The sequence below is a fragment of the Chamaea fasciata genome, unplaced genomic scaffold (genome assembly GCF_029207755.1).
Source record: "Chamaea fasciata isolate MVZ Bird 193981 ecotype frontalis unplaced genomic scaffold, bChaFas1.0.hap1 SCAF_8, whole genome shotgun sequence".
Taxonomy (NCBI): Eukaryota; Metazoa; Chordata; class Aves; order Passeriformes; family Sylviidae; genus Chamaea; species Chamaea fasciata.
The window spans coordinates 34,486,540-34,503,816 of NW_027094093.1; the positions used below are offsets into that span (position 1 = coordinate 34,486,540).

At 37.8% G+C, this 17,277-nt stretch overlaps 1 protein-coding gene across 1 annotated transcript in view; it reads right to left on the reverse strand.

Annotated features, from left to right (window-relative positions):
- Positions 1-17,277, reverse strand: part of LRP1B (LDL receptor related protein 1B) — a 474,351-nt gene that overhangs the window by 369,727 nt on the left and 87,347 nt on the right. The window contains exon 2 of the mRNA XM_066190543.1: positions 4,177-4,314. The gene's annotated coding sequence lies outside the window, so the exon portion shown is untranslated. The remainder of the gene's footprint in view (positions 1-4,176; positions 4,315-17,277) is intronic.

The window sequence follows — 17,277 nt, forward strand, 5'->3', positions numbered from 1 at the left end:
AATACAGAACAACTTTTGGCCAAAACCTCTCAATGTGTGTTCTGCAGTTTTTTAGTACTAAATGATCCAGAGTTTGCCTTTGAATATTTCATTGATTAGAGACTTCAGAGATTATGGTTCAGATCACAGTTAATAAAGATCCAAATAATCTGAAGGCTTGGAAGGATTCTATTTGCACTGGTATTTTTTGCAGTATTCTTTTAACATTTTCTGACTGGAAAGCTAAAATATTAGCACAGATATTCCAGGAGCTACTAAATAATAACTTAAGTTGGTTAATTAAAAAAGGAGATCTCCATAATCTGTACAAGTTTTCATTTCCTACAGCTCTAACTCAGACCAAACCCCAGTTTTGGCACATGATTTTCAATTTTGTGCCACATACAGATATATAAAACACTGATTTATAAAACTGTACAGCTCATCTCTGTAGCCGTATTAAAAAAAAAAAAATAAAAAAAAAAAGGAAACCAAAACCGCCCCAAAAAACCAAAACAAAAAACCCAACCAACCAAACAAAAAACCACCAAGATTCATGGGTGATTGTAATTCTCTAGAAATTATCTTAATAATTATATCTAAAGCTTTACATACGAAAGACCAAGTGACTTCAACTACCCCACAACAGATATTTGCCTGAGCCACTTCTAAAACTTTTAGGAGGATAATAACAATAATAACAATAATAGTAATAATGGTATTTTAGCTTCCAAAAGACCTCAAAGTTAGCCTGGGAAAAGCTGCAGCCACATGACCCCAGCTTTAACTGACCAGAGCCAGCCCCATAGTGGGATGAACCCTGTGAAGGAAAGACTTGGAGCTAAAAATGCAATAATTTGGCAGCTCCGGTGGGGCAGGAGAGTTCTCAGCTCATTGCTCAGCTGAGCCGTCAAAGTGGCTGCAAATGCAGCTGAAATAAAGGCCTGGCTCTCCAAAGGAGCCCGGAGAAGTGTGTCAAAGAAAGAAGCTTAATTGCCAAGAGCAGATCTGGAGCAGCCTTCAACTGGAACTACTCAAGCTCGGCTCCAGTTTTGGCACTGGTAAATTTTATCTGAGCCCTAGCAACTCTCCAGGGAACTGATGGGTGTGAACTCCCCCATTCAGCAGGTCGGGATTGTGTGGAATAGTTGGAATTTACAGAAAGCTGAACAGCCCCAGTATAAGATTTATAAGAGAGGTTAATATGTATTCTGATTTCTCCCCTTTTTCAGCCTCTTTAAAGCATTCTTCAATTAGATAAAAAAAATGAAAAGGAATCCAAAGTGACCAAATACAGATGTCTTATCACTATTATGTGCTCTGAGGTTCAAATCCAGCGAATTACACACCCCTTTCTCCTCTGAAGGTCATTGGAACACATAATGTGAAACAACCATGCATAATAAAATGTGTTTTATTTCATATTGCCACAACCTCTCCTGAATTTATGCATTACATTCACCAGCAAAAATGCATATGTGCCTGAAATAAAAGATGATAATACAGGAATGTCATTGTATTTACTACTATTTCCTTGAAATTTCCCATACTTTACCATTTCACACTGGAGCAATGACCATATTTTCCCTTGGCAGGGAAAGGTGCAGGCCTGAATACAACTCTAAAAGCTCGTTAATAATGAATTAACCTGAGAATGTTAAATTTAGAGAAAGAAATTAGAATAATTCCACCTACTGAATGCTTATACCCCATTAGCTCTTAGAGATTTCACCCCTTTGGAGTTACCTGTGCACTGGAATGGGCTTTGCCCTGGTGACACCCCCATACTTCAAACCATTACTGATTTTCCTGGTGCTTGGACTGTGACTTATTTACAGCACTGTCAGTGTCCCCAGGAAGAGATTATTTAACACAGCTCTGTGACCAACTGGGCTCCTTGCAATTCTATGTTGAAAACTGCTGTTGCCTTCCTCGATCACGAATTTCACATGAGCACTGTTAATTCCAGCAGAATTGATCATGTCACTCTCGTGAGTAAAATAAAGAAAAAGCTCATGATTTGGCTGGGTTTCTGAAGTAACTTTTGGCCACATAAATGAGTTCAATATATGACTTTTGTGTTCAAGACTCAGAAAGTAATGAGGAATGACTCAAAGGTTACCCAAATATTTTTCTGATAAACAGATATATATATCTATATATAGAGAGACAATAATTACAACTATAAGGAACTCATATCAAATATTTGATAATAGGAATGTAACATTTTAGTGGCAGTTGTTTGTAACAAACTACAGGATCATAATGTAAAGTTATGGTTTTCTATATTCTTCGTCTCTGTTCACGGAAATGTGCCCACTAATAATTTCAATTCTGTCCCCAGTAAGCAAGTAAAAATATGGAGCTGCCAAAAAAATCAATACTAATGAGTTGTTAACCATTTCCTAGATGAGAAGGTAGTGTGACACTTCATTATGTTCATCTTCTGTGTGGTCTAGCAGAAATATTTGTTTAGAATGTTTTACCAAATTTTATGGTGATTTATTAAAGCAGACATTAATTTCTCCACTGGGAAGCTTTCATATTCATGTCTGATAATAAAGAAAGGAGTGGGAATCAACACGAACCTTACAAGGTGTATTTGAGCATAAATTAAAAGGACATGAATAAAGATTGAGTATTTTATGTGCTGTCACATTCCAAAACACAGGACACATGTACAATAAGAATAGCAAACGTATTTCATTGCCACTAACATAGGATTTTACTTTTAGTCTATATATTTTTTCTGATTCCATTAATCTCACGGTTTAAAGACTTAAAATACAGTAAGAATGTAAGACAGATACAATAATTATTCAACACTGAAAATTTTTAATCCTTTGTCATTTAACCCAGAGTAATTTACAGAAAAAACATGAAATATTGAGGAATATAAATGTAAACAGAACTTAATGCATCAATACTATTGTCTGAGAAACACTCACCTGCAACTTCAGAAAGTTTCAGTTTAAGCCAAATAGTGCTTTGCCCAGTTTAACTTCTGGGTTTGTTTTTTTTTAATTTTTTTTTGGATACTAGGCCCAGTGCTAAACCAGATATGCTGACACAAATTTTGATTTTGTGTGATGCTCATTGAACAAGGACTATTAAACAGTTGAGCCTTCAAGAAAAGAAATGATTCCTATCACTGTGAATAAGAATTTTCATGTATTTTATGACAGCCTGTATCCTCACCTGCTTCTATAAAAATAACTTTTTGCAGTTTTGTGAAATCAGCAGTATTGTACTGATTAATTCCAGATGGCTTTTTTTTTCTAATTTTAATTTTTTTTTTCCATATGGCTTATTTTTGGTGTAGGCTTAGATTTTACTCTGACAGCTCTGAAAATATGTCCACATGAAATTTTAAATTCTAATTTAACTTTCTGAACTCTGCCATTAATTGTATCTTTCCCTGTATATTGTCAGTTTGGATTGCAGCAGAACTCCCAGGACCTGTCTCTGAGTTCCTGGTTTGGAACATGAGATCCACTGAGCATAATCAACAACCATCAACCATTCATCTGGAAATTTACTGATTTAAAATAACTGATTCAAGGTATCCAAGATTTGGCCCTGTAACTATCCCCCATGCAGACCTCAAAAAGTCTTCCCAGAAGAAATGAGATAATAAATAGTTGACCTTCACCAATTTCTATTTAAGATTTCTCATTGTCAGAATTAGGTGACTATGCTATTAAACAGTAGATTATTCGCATGAAACCCTCCTGAAACAAAGTCCTTCATGCAAATTAATGCTCAGAGCAAATTTGATATATATTTTCAGTGGTTTTCTTTAGTTTTGTTCTTTTTTAGGCAGAAGTTATAAGGAAAAGAAAAATCATCCTTGCAAAGGGTGTGCTGCCCAACTTTTGCTCAGTAAAGAGTTTCCTCATCCTTCTTTTGATAGAAGAGTTTCCATGATATAAGCTTAATAACTAACACAGCAAAAGTCTGAAAATCTCTGTGTGCTTATTACCTGCATTTCATTCACACAAAAATATTACTTTTTCTTTTAATTAACTTGAAACACATATTAAAATACGCTTCTCTCAGTTTGCTTTTTGTTGTTTTACAAATATTCACTCACACATATATACCTACAAGTATTACCAAGGAGTAAATTCTGGTTCTCTTTGAATTCAGAAAAGAAAATACAGTGGAAGATTTGGGGTTAAAGCAATTTTCACTCACCCCTGCAGTGCACTCCCTCGTCGTAGCCATCAGAGCAGTCGTAGACCCCGTTGCAGAGCTGGGACAAGTGGATGCATTTGTTGGTACCAATGCAGCTGATGAAATTCGGGCTGCACTTGAAATCTGATTCCTCAGGACCTAAAGAACAGATGGGAAACGTCTTACACGTGTTTTTACATCCACAACAAGGCAAAGAAAAGTTCACAACTCATTAAAGAAAGTCCTGTGCCTTGTTTCCCTTTTAAAGCTAAGGGCAACACTCTGTATTAGTTCATTTTGAAGATTTTGTTCATTTTAGGGCCTTGTTATCACACATAAATCATCAAGAAATGATTAGTGAAACTACAAATCAATGGCTCAGAGGATTATTTCCTAAAATACAGGTTACTAAAATAAGCTTTGCAGACACTAAAAAGCATCATAAAATTTTCGGTTGTCCTGTGAATATCCTATCAAGAGTCGTATAAAGAGTAACAGGTACCAGTATTTACTGGCATGCAGATAATTGTAGATATTTATGAAAATACATATAAATGTCACATATTTGTGGCTGCATCAGATGAGAGAAACTGTTGCTCCAGCCCAGGAGACTGCCTCAGAAACTGCAGAGTCCAGGATGGTAGGGGGAGGATAAGGATGCTGTGATTGCTCCCTTTGGGATACCACCCCAGCTGCAATCACTAATCTCTGTCCCCTTTTCCCACAAGTGTTTGGTTCAGGGAGTTTTGAGGGAGCTTAGGGACTCTTGAGAATCACTTTTGTTTATCTCTTAGCAAGAGTTCTGACTGATAAAACTCCCCCCATAATTCCATGTTATAAAGGCTTTGAGATTTTTAACACAGCAAAAAACATTTAAAGGCCTGAAGAATTTGGCTCAATTAGATGTTGGACTATAATTTACACACTGTGTAATATTAGCTACTCACAGACGAAAGGGGTGACTTTTTTAGGAAAAGAGCTTGAATCTCCTTGATTTCTTGTGTTGGAGCCTTGGGTCTGTGCTGAACTCTGGCAGCTTGTAACAGTCCTTTGGGGAAATCTATCCTTGGATGCACAGTGCTCAAGTGCAAGATGCTTTCACTCCTTTGAGGCACTTACTCCAGGAGAAAAGACAGAAATCACTGGCAGTAGCTGAAAGCTCCCCAATTAATAACCTGGAAGATCTCAGCTTTCTCAGGTCTTGTCTCTTGGAGTCAGCAGGACAAACTATTTGAGGGGAATCTACAACTTCTATAACAAACTGAGATGCCTCTCAGCACAGATCATTAAATATAAAATCTAATATAGAAGATTTGTCCCCGTTAGAAAACCCCTAACAGCAGAGGGCAGTGCTCTCCTTTGCCCTAACAGGGCACATCCTTTGTGCAGGAAAGTGGGATGCAGAGCCCTGCTCCCTCCTCTGACCTTCCAGCCATGGAGGGACACCAAGGACATCCCTGAGGAAATCCTGATGAACCGGGACAGAGCAAGCTGGCTCCAGGGATGGAAAGGTAATGCTTGTGGGGATGAATGCACCCTGTCTCAAAGGATTTGTGTGCTCCCAGGATGAAACACAAACTATTCTCACCATGCTCTGGGTAAAATACACACAATTCAAACACAGAGGGACTAAAACGTTCCACAAAGAAAACATATTCCCCGTGTTTTTCAGTGAAACATAAGAACTTAAAGGCAGAACATTGAAAGTTGATCAAAATTTATCCTGGCTGTCAGGATTTGATGATGGCTATGGTAATGAGAAACAGAGAACATGAAAGTTTGGGGTTTAGTATTTTATTCCTCTTTTTGTGCCCTGGAGGCAGGACACTTCATGCCATGAAGCCTCCCATCACATGAAGTTCCCTACAATACCTACAGCCCCTGGCAGTGCCAGGCACTCCTCCAGGACTGGTTTGACTCTGCAGACCTTCCAAGGAAGAGCATAAATAAAGCAGACCCAACCTCAGGTAGGTAATATAAAACCACAAGGTTTCATTTGATTCCCATTTCAGCTGCCTCAGTACTCGAAGGCACCTCGTATGTAACAAAACCAAACTAATTCTCTGATTTGCCAGTAATAACTTGCTTATTCTTTGTGTTAGAGCATCTGTGTTAGAATGTGAGCAGTGAAAAAGGTCTTTTCTTCTAAAACAGAGAACACTGATTAAAAAAATATTAGATCTGTGAAGCATGTGAACCACGGTACCTGCATTACTATAAACCTTAGAGCACTAGAGGGTTCCCATACTTTAGCAAACAGAAAACTTGATATCTGTGACCAAAACTATGTAAACATATTTACACATATCCTAAATTTAATAAGTGAAAGAAGGAATCTCTTATTAACATTTAAACCTTGAAAAGATTAGTCTGACATGTTCTTGTCTATAACATTTTTTATTTGATGCTACTTGCTTTTAAAATACAGGATTCCTCCAGGACACAAACACTGTGCAATTCTAAACATATTCTCTAACTCCAAATACTAATAGAGGAGCTTCCTAATTAGATATTTTTTTTGATTGGGAGCATAGGATGGGACACAAGAACATTCCAGGAAGTATTACTCCAATTGTTTTGGTTTTGAGAGAAATTTTGTGAACTACTTGTGAAAGCAGAAGACTGGAAGCAATTTCCTTATTCATGGGATTAAGGTAAATTCATTTGTACTTTGACTTGTTACAAGCACGATGCTTTGGAAGGAAACTTGACTTACAAATGAAGATGAGCTTCAGTCCCAAAAACTCCTGTTTTACAGAAGCTTTGTGACTAATTTTGTCTGCAAAATAACTCTAAATGGTAATAAGTCACAACCATCAACACCAGTAGAAAAAGACAGCAGGCTGCCTGCCCACAATTTCTACCATCTCTATTGAAAAAAAAATTTAAAAAAAAATTAAAAAGCCAAATCAAGCTGCATGTTGTGATGCCTTTGAAGCAGCACTTGCTTCTCCCACTGAATCCTTCCCAGCTGCTGCACTTTCTGAAATGTCTAATGCAAATAAAAAAGAGTAGCTTTTTATCTTGTTTACTCCTCTTCACTCTCCCTTTAACAGACAGCCACTTCTGGCAGTGTTATCAAGTGAACTCCAGGAAAAGGAATTTAAAAGTGTTCTTCTTCAAAATAATCTCGGTGTATTTTACATCAGCGCAAGAATGCTAAGAATATAAAAGACGGATGGTGTCTTTTTTTCCCTTCAAAAGACATAATAATTCCTTGCCTTGCCAGTTGGTGGAAAAATAGTCAAAACTACTGGCTGCAATTATGGTAATACAACATCTCGATGTTTCAAACATTCATCCTGGGACGCTGCTTGGAGGGCAAAGAGGATGCAAGCAGCTCAAGAGAGTCGGCTCAGGCAGCAGAATATCCAACTTCTTCCGTGAGTGATTGTCTGGGAACAGATGGCTGAGGAATGGGAAAAGGGCTGAGCTGCAGAAGCCGAGCCAGGGCCATGGGGGAGCCCCCAGGGCTGCAGCAGGGCTGTCCCAGCCCCAGGAGAGGATGTTTGGACACCGGGTGCTCCCCTAGGGATAGCAGGGATTACCAAAGCCAGGCACACTCCATGGCCAGGTGGAGAGATTATTGCTGCTTTCCCTAAATCTCCAGAAAACAACCTGTGCCCAGAGATAGGCTGGAAACAGGAGAGAGATCCACCTGGGATCCAGATTTCTTTGGCTGTCAGATCACCCAGAAAAGCCATTTCTGGTCTGGTCACACCATGTCACTCACTGGAAGGAAACTGGATGGTGCTTTTTGGCACTACCTGTGCAGCTCACAGGGAATCCAGCTCCAGCCCCTTCAGGGAAGGTGCCCTTGGATCAGGAGGGTTGGGAAGAGGTCAGGGAGTCTTTGTGATGTCCCCCAGCAGGAGACAAGGGGAGGAATCAGTCATGAGCTCTGGGTTCACACTAAAGAAGCATCACGAGAAAGTATTAAAGGCCTCTGTCAGAACAGAGACATTTCACTGACTCCTCATATGGCATCTGGGAATCTGTGCTTAATCCAAACTCTGCCTGCCTCACCTCAGGCTCCTGCTCTTCTCAATTTCAAACTGGAGAATGCAACTAAGACTCTACAAACTGGTTATTTCCACTGTTTGTATTACCATAAGCAATATACCAGTGTTAATTAGCAAAACTTACCAATGAACATTATTTCATGATGTACATTTCCTTCTTCTGAAGAAAACATTCTCTTAGAGAAACATTCTCTCTAATATAAATTAAGGTACAACTTTACATACTAAGTTCAGAGGGGTTGCAGAGGATGACAGAAAGATACTTGCAAATTTCCATCTGTACTTGGGTGCACAACACAAATTCAAGGTTAGCAGGAAGTTATTAAATTACAGTAAAACATGCACACCCGTTTATTGGAAATCCAATAAGTGATGCTCCTATTTGACAACTGTTACCAAAAAAAAAAAAGCATCAAAGCTGCTACTTCTTGGTTTATTTTCTCACTTTTGTCTCTCTCAGCTATGTTTTTACAAAGGGCTTTCTGCTTGAACAACTTAGGCAAGTAGTTGGAATTTTAAGCAAGAGACAAGGCAGTCAAATGTGGTACATCCTTTTACACCACTGCATCCAATTTACCTCAAGACCAGCAATTTCTGAGCAGCTCTAATCCTGAGCTGTCCTCAGCCATGAGAACTAATTACACCAGACTGTGGGATGTCTCCGAAATTCCCGTTTGTGTTGTACATCAGTGACTTGCACATCCCTCCTGCTCTCCTGTCTTGTTGGAGTGAAACTTCTCCACAATGAGGAGTTCTCCTGAACAAAATCTAATTCCACCGCCTTTGAATTCAATTCTATCCTCAAGAAGAAGAATCAACACAAATTTGGGGATCTCTCTGGATAAATATGGGTTTAAATGAAGACACTAAGGTAGAAAAGAGCACGTGGCTTGTCAAACACAAATATAAAATTGTCAGGATTTTTCTCTCTCTTAACTTTCTTCCAAAGCACTGTTGGTACCCCATTTCTGCTGTGGACTCAGAGTGTGGAATATGATTTTTAAGTTTGCAGAGCTGATTTCAAAACTTTCTTCTTTAAAATCGCTCTTGGCAACAAGAAACAACCTCCAACATGCGGCCAAAGTAACATAAAATACCTGATATAATTTTAACTGTGAGTAGTCTTCTCACAGGTGGGGTTTTCAGTTATTTTCTGCCCAGTTCATTATTGAAAACCAGGGATTTCAAAAGTGCTTATCCTTTAAAAAACTTAAAATGCCAACATCTTAAAGTAATGTCTGACACTGTCAAGACAAGAAATATTGTACCTTAAGGAAGATGTTGCTTTTATGGGAAAATTAGGTGGTTTTGTATTGGGTTTTGCTTTAAGTTAAATATTGGAACTCTCACAAGAGGTTGAATGAATACTGTGCATTAATTTCTGTAGTTACGAGTTAATATAAGTGTAAACTAAACATAGGGTATCTAAAGGTATCACAACTGCTTTATAAAGTCAATTTTAACACAGAGTAGAGGCACATTTCTAATACCAAGACTTTGAAACACTGGGATAAATGTATGGAAATGACTTAACATCTTTACCCTGTGCTGTCTTATATATATGCAAAGAAAGAATCTCATATTTAATAAGGATTTATGTAGCGTGAGTAACCCCTTACCCATAGTTATTTTTATCCATATGCTTGATTCAACCATGTAGACTGATAATTAATATAAATTTGAAGTCACCTTCAATTAAATCAGGTATTCAGCTGCACATGTGAGAAGGAGAATAATAAACATTTACAGCAGGATGTGGATAACTGAAAAGAAGAGCAAAGTAGAAGCATTGTGCTGTAACAGCACAGGAAGTGTAAACTCTAACCTGGCAGACACAGCAATCTATCTCCAAAATAGTATTTCCCACGAAACAATAAAACCAGTGGCAAAAAGTGGCTTTGTGAGGGGCGGGGGGGCTGTCCCATCTCCAAAGCGATAGGACAAGAGGAAATGAGCTCAATTTGCATGAGGGGAGGTTTAGATTGGATCTTGGGAAAAAAATTCTGCCTCAAAAGGGTGATCAGGTATTGGGACAGGCTGCCCAGGGCAGTAGTAGGGTCACCATCCCTGGAGATTTAAAAGACATGTAGATGTGGCCCTTGGAGACATGAGTTGGTGGTGAACACAGCGGTGCTGGACTCAGTAATCGTAGCAGGCTTTTCAAACCTAAATGATTCTGGGATACATAATTTGGTCAGTCAAAACCACATAATTAAAAAAAATAAAAAAAAAATCCCCATTAAAATTCAGTTCCAAAGGTTGGTTCCCAATTCTGTGCATGACAGCAGGAAAAACAGCTCAAGAGGTTATCAGGCTGTAAAGCTTAACAAGGCTCACAAAACTCCCATTCCTGTACTCCTGTGACACTGCGAGCCCCAGAATTGTGCGCAAATGAACTCACAGGTGGAGCGCACAGCATTTGGATGTTGCACACTTTTAGAGTGATGCTTTACACTCATCCTTCCTTCCGTGAGGATTTGTACACACCAGACAAAAGCAAACAGCAAGAGAGTCTAAATCTAATATTACACAACAACTTGAATTTTTAAAATTCTTCATTTCCAACTGTTTGCACAGTGCCATGATAAGGCTCTGTCAGCTCTGTTTGAGATGGATCTCCAGCAAACACTTCCCCTCTGGCTCTGTTTCCCGCTCGCTGCTTTCTGCATGTCAAGACACTTGCTCATCTTCACTGCACAGATGTAAATAATTAACAGAGCCACAGGACTCATCCTTTCTCCTGTAATGGAGCTGATGGCCACTGGAGACAGGGGGAAAGCTGTGCTGGAGGTTGCACAAAAGCTGATGAAGAGGAAAAAAAAGGGGTAGAGTAAATCCTTTTAAAACAGCTCAGTGCTGAATCACTATCCAAAAATCCCTCTGGGCAGTCCCACGCTGGGATGGGGCTGGAGCCAGAGCACAGCTCTTGGGGTGGTCAGGCCAAAAGCAGCCACCAGAATTGGCACCTGAATTAAGTGTGCTTTCCACCTGACATTAATGTTGCCACTGAAGCTATAAAAGCCATGCAGGCTTTTATAACATGATAACAGTAAAATCAGCTCATTAACAGCAAAGCTCATCTGTATTCCTAGATGAAGTTGGACGTTTTACATCCCTAAATTATCTCACCCTAGAAAATTCACCTAGCAAAGGGAGAAAAGATCACTTCCTCAGCCAACCTCCATTTAATGTAACAGATCAACAAGGCTGGAGTATTTTTTCATTGAACAGCTCTAAATGTAACCATTTCTGCATTAAATACAGAGTGGGGTTTTTTTCAGGTTTTTATTTGAAACAACTTTAAGGGTGATCAGTGAAATCCCTGGCCACAACTGGAACACTAAACCTTACCTCACCCCCACTGTCCTACAGCCTGCCTGGTTACAGAGAAAAACAAAACAAAGAACAAGTGATGGCAAAGAGAAGTGGAGACGAACAGAGCCTAGCATAGCCTGGGGAGTTCCAATATTCATTCCCTCGGTGTCAGGAGATCAAAGTAATAAATAAATTAACAAATATATAGTGCTCAAAGCCTGCAACAATGTACCAAAATGAAAATTAATTTCAGGGGAGAGGGTAATGCAAACACCTAACTTTACTTTATAGAGGAACTGACAAGGACCTAAAGTCCAAAATATGTTTGTGCTAGCATTTTTTTATGATGTCAGTGAAAATGATATATTCAATGAGGTTGGGATGTGTACTGTTATTGTCAGCAGGGTGGCACCTCTATGCAAAAAAAGACATTTTCATTTATAAAATGAAATTTTCAGTTATAAAAATCCAGCCTTTACTGAAGTCAAGATAAATATCCTGATTTTTGCCATTTTGCTTAAATCAAAACCTTCTCTTTACTGCTTCCTATGCACATATGACCTACTACCATGTTAATATGGTAGCAGGTCATAAATACCTCACCTTTCCTGTTCCTCATTCTATAATAACATGTAATTGTGAATATAGGTATTAGAAACACGTCTTGCAGGGTTTTTAGACCTGATATTGCTTAAAAATTCCTAAATTTCACCCTCACCTTAAAATCTTCATTTAAAATTGCCGTAAATGAAAAGCTTAGTCTTGCAATATTAGATAGTATGGAAGATAAAGCATTATCTCACACAAGCTAACAAAAAAACCCTCTTTGCAGTCAAGAAACACTAATTAAGATATTTATCTGTAGAGAAAACTATTTGGTGCTTGGAAGTAAGACTGAAGAACCTACAAGAGAACACATCCAGCATGATTTTTTCTTAAAAATCAAATCTCTGTCTAGTCTTGCAAAGCTTGTGGCAGTAGCTTTTTTGATTAAAAACAATGAAGCAATTTTCATCATTATAATCTTCCATCACAATGGTCCAACAGAATGCAGTTATGCATCAATGCATTTTAATATTTTTTATATCTTGTTCAATGACCAGAGCTTCAGCTTGAGGAATAAAACTTCCTATAGAGCTGAGAGAATTTGTGCTGTTTGCCCCAGACCTTAAAATTAAAAACTTCATCCACACATTTACTAAGCTCTTGCATGTAGGATGTATCAGAACATAAAGGGAGGTCTTTGTATGTACCAACATAAGGAAAGTCTTTAAAAATTTATATTCCCTGGTTATTTTTAAGGATGGCTTTGCAAACATTTTTTCAATGAAGAGGAGAAAAAAAAAAGTTTGTTCTCAGGAAGCAAAAATAATTAATATTCTTTGTACTTGCAGAGATAAAAAAAGCTTTGCTAATGGATTTTTTGGTGATTTACTACAACACACCACAGCAATAATGTATGATCAATGAAGTAACAAATGAATATTGTCCCATCTAGATGGTCACTCCTCATTAGTTATAAGGAAGCTATTTTTAATTTGGAGATCTTGATTTAATTAGTGTCACACATCTCGAGGCTGCCTTGTGTCAGCTGCTGCAGTGACCTGATGTCCGTGTGTGGCACAAGTGGCTGCCACTGGGGTCTCACTGAGAAAATGGCACCAGGTGAACTAAAGAAGTGTTAATTACCTAAACAATTAAAGCACCCAACACCAGCGATATTGTAACACATCAACACTCACGGTATGGATGTTTACATAGCCAAAGTGTGTAAATGTCACTGGGAAGGTGCTTGTAAATGTCTTTTATAGGGCAGGATAATCGTTCAGTAGACCAGCTGGATGCAGCACCCCAGGTCTATCTGATACTGGAAAATGTGTCACATTTACACACATCTTCCAGCTCTGGATAGATCTGTCCATCGTCTTCCAGCTCAGCTCTTCATCAGGCTCACAAATTGTATTAAAATAAAATCCCTTTATAATAACCTTTTTAGTGGATCTTAGCAATAGCAATGCTCTGGAAATTCTGATGCAAACCCAAGGCCGGCATCTTATAAACCTTACACACTCCCACACAAGCCCAGAAATGTCTGTGGACTGAGAAGGAATTTACCAAGCTCACTTTTCCCTCAGCAGAACTGGAATTCACACACAGAGACAGTTCTCAAGCCCTAAATAACATGAAATTTCACAGGGTTGGAGGAAATTTGAAACATAAGACATTTAAAAAAAAAAAAAAAAGGAAGGACTAAAACATGCATTGATACTCTAACTCCTTCAAACAGCAAAACACAAAGTTTTCATCTTTGCAATACATTAAGATTTTGCTATACATTAAGATACATTGCAATACATTTGCAATACATTAAGACCTTTCAGCAGATGATGTTAGTATCAACATGCATGTTTTATTTATGATTTGGGGGCAAGAATTTACCATTAAAATGCTGTGTTCTATAACCAAATTAAAAATCAGTTTTGAGGGCCAATGTCTAAGTATTTGAGCATTAAAAAAAAAAAAAATCCCTATTACTTATTAATTCTAAAGATTATCTTATATGTTTAATTCAGCTTTAACACAGAAACTTAGAAATAGTTCTCATGCATTTTTAAACCAAACTAGGCAGTTTGCAATCATAAACTTATTCATTTTTATTTTGTACACAGACATATAAATTAGGTCCAATTAAAGTAAATGTTTTGCTTGTTTTCTTCCTACCTAGTCATGCACTGAAAGGATGAGAACGAATTTCAATTGCTCTAAGTACAAAATGCAACACTATAAAAGACTTAATCAGCTTTGTTGGAGTTTACAGTGTATCACAAAAATAAAAATGTCAGGGCTTTTTTGTTGTGTAGACGCTGAGGGTCCTTCCTATTTGATTGAGTATTGGCCCAGAACTATAAAGTGACCTGGAATGTCTTCCATTTGGAACAAGAAATAACGTATGCGGGTGCGTATATCGCAGTAAAATTTCCATCTCTCACAACATCTGTGTGTCTTCCCTTCCTTAGTGATGAAAATAGGAGAACAAAACCTCAGATGGGCAAAAAATTAGAACAACTGGTAAAAGAATCCTGTGTTGCTTACAGGAAATGTTAGATTAATAGTTCTTAGAGACTTTTTCAAAGGCTTTGTAGTGTTACAGGTCCTACAGTTCACAGAGAAAATTAGTTTCACATGTTTACCAGTAAAAAACTGAACAGTCTTCCCTGCTCATTTTTGTGCTCTTAGAATAATTCTAAAGAGGCATTATTTAACATGGTTCAGTCCTGGCTGGACCAGTTTCGCACCCAAAACCCAAAGTGCCTCCTGGTATCAGACAAGGAGCCTGTGTCAGACACAGCCACGGTGTGTTTTGGCCCTTTCAAGGCAGACCTTCCCCCATCATTGGGAAAATACTAATGAAATTTACGGGAAAACTTCCTGCTCACTCAGCTGCATTCCCTGGGAAACAAGATTCTCCTGGACTCAAGGCCAGGAGCACAAGATGTGATCCTTTCCCAGCAGCCCAGCAGCTCCTGGAGCCTTCTGCAGGCGCAAATTGCAAAGAGCTGGAGTACTCAGGGTGTGCCTGAAGCAATGGTTTAAAATGGCTTTTTCAGTTCAATTCTGTATGACCACGGTATTTCACCACTCATAGAACAGCCCAGAACATTGGAGTTTTCAGGAACTCATGTCTGGTTTGTAGTAGAATCCTCATCAAGTGAAAGGGATTGGGCCAGGCTGAAGAAGCAAGAACAATTTCATGTGAAATTCAGAGAGAGAACTTTGGGGCTAGAAGTGTAATTTGCCTGCTGAGTTCTGCTCACCAGGGTGAGGCACGGAGACGTTTTCCCCTCACCACCAACAGCACAGCTCCTCAGAGCTGAGCATTTACATTTTCACTGTTTATTAAATATTTTAAGCTTCCCACCGTGTCTTAGGAGAGCTGAACCCTTAAGAGGACTCAAGAGTAAAGGAAGTCCAGAAATGCAAGGACTTTGACAGAGACAGAGGGAAATGAATGAAAACACCCAAAATGCTGGGAGACAATAACCAAAACCCCAATCAGCTTTCCATCTTTTACCGTATCTGGCACCATTTTTTCCACAACTTATAATGCCAAAAAACTATCTTATGCTCTAAATTTTCTGTCTCTTTTCTCTATTCAAAAAAATAGTGCTGCTAAGCCATGAGATTCATCATTTCTGACTAAGGAAATCACTTCTATCATGGGCAACTTCAGAGACCAAGAAATCCAGCCTTTATTGGTACTCATCAAGGTCTAGCAGAGAGATGTGTGTGTCATGGAACAATCTTAAAAAATTATACTCCAAGACGAGAAAACACCCTTTTGGTTTATTAAAAAAAAAATAAAATAAACAACAAAAAAACCACCAAAACCAAACAACTTTTCATGAATCCAAGCCCCAATAAAATCCCGTGTATAACTTAAATTAGCATTAAAAAAACCAAACAAAAGACGACAAAACTTGTTATGAAATCATGAAATAAAATCAAACCTCTTCCCTATAAATCTATGAAATGGTAATAAAATTACCGAGTAAAAAATACATAGAACAAACACAACATGTGTACGTTGTTTTTAGAAAGTCATTTTATGTAACTGAACTAGAAGTTTCTGGTAATAAAGTAATAGGTAAAATTAGTGTGTTGAAGATAGAAATGAAGAAATGCTTCTATTTTTAAGAGGTATAAAAAGCAGTTTATGGAAGCTATTTCCTCTTTTTCACAATAGGGACTAGTGGTGGAAAGATTTCCAGATAATTGCAACCGAGTGTATTGAGCTGGACAGATGATTGCTGTTAAGACTATTTCCTCCAATATTGGCCTTTAACTGTCAAGACTCGCGATTTAAAACTGTATTCAGGTGAATAGTTGTAATGTTTTCAAATATCAAACCCAAGAAAGTGTCAAAATGGTTTATAAAGAAGATATATATTATGTTGGTTTTATATATAATATTCTAAACCTTAGAACATGCTACTTTGTCAAAATGAAAGTGGACTTTCTGTCTAAAACTTTTTTTTTTTTACTGTCTTGTGCTAACATACTGTGACTCAACAGCTAAAGTTCAATATGAGGAAAAAAATATATTCTTGGGCCTATGTTTAGCAAATATTCTAAAATTCTTTTATAAATCTGAAAAAATAAAAAGAAAATATTTTCAGATTTAGACAAAAAAAGCATATAATTGTCCTTGTAATCTCATGATGGTTAAAAAAATATAATCCTTTATGTTTTTGTTGAATATATAAGTGTTGAATACAGAGATAGTATCCTTCCCACTGATTTCCCTGTAGCAAACAGATCTGGGCCATGTTGGTATAGAAATTTCTGGTATGAACTTAGTATTTTCAAGTCCAACTTTGTAATGAGTCCTCCTCTTCCAGGAAAGGGATGACATGAATGACATCAAACTGATCATTTTTCTATTTTATATATATAAAAAAAGCCCTACAAAAAATATAAGAAAAGGTTCCAAAATATTACCAGTGACTCAGTGTTCAGTAATTCTTACTGAGAATCAGCAATGCCTAAAAAAATGGAAAGGCTCAGTGCAGCTGGGAATAAGTGCTGCAATTTAAGTATCTTTAGAGCAGGGACATTTATTGTTCACTTAAAATAGAAAGCAGAAATTTTCCAGGAAAGTGACAGTATATAACAGATATTGTTGGGGCATTGGTGTTTTTTGGGGGTTTTTTGAAGTCTACAATGGTTGATTAAATAATGACAGAAAGTCTGAGTTTGATAACTACAGAGGACACATGGGTGAGTC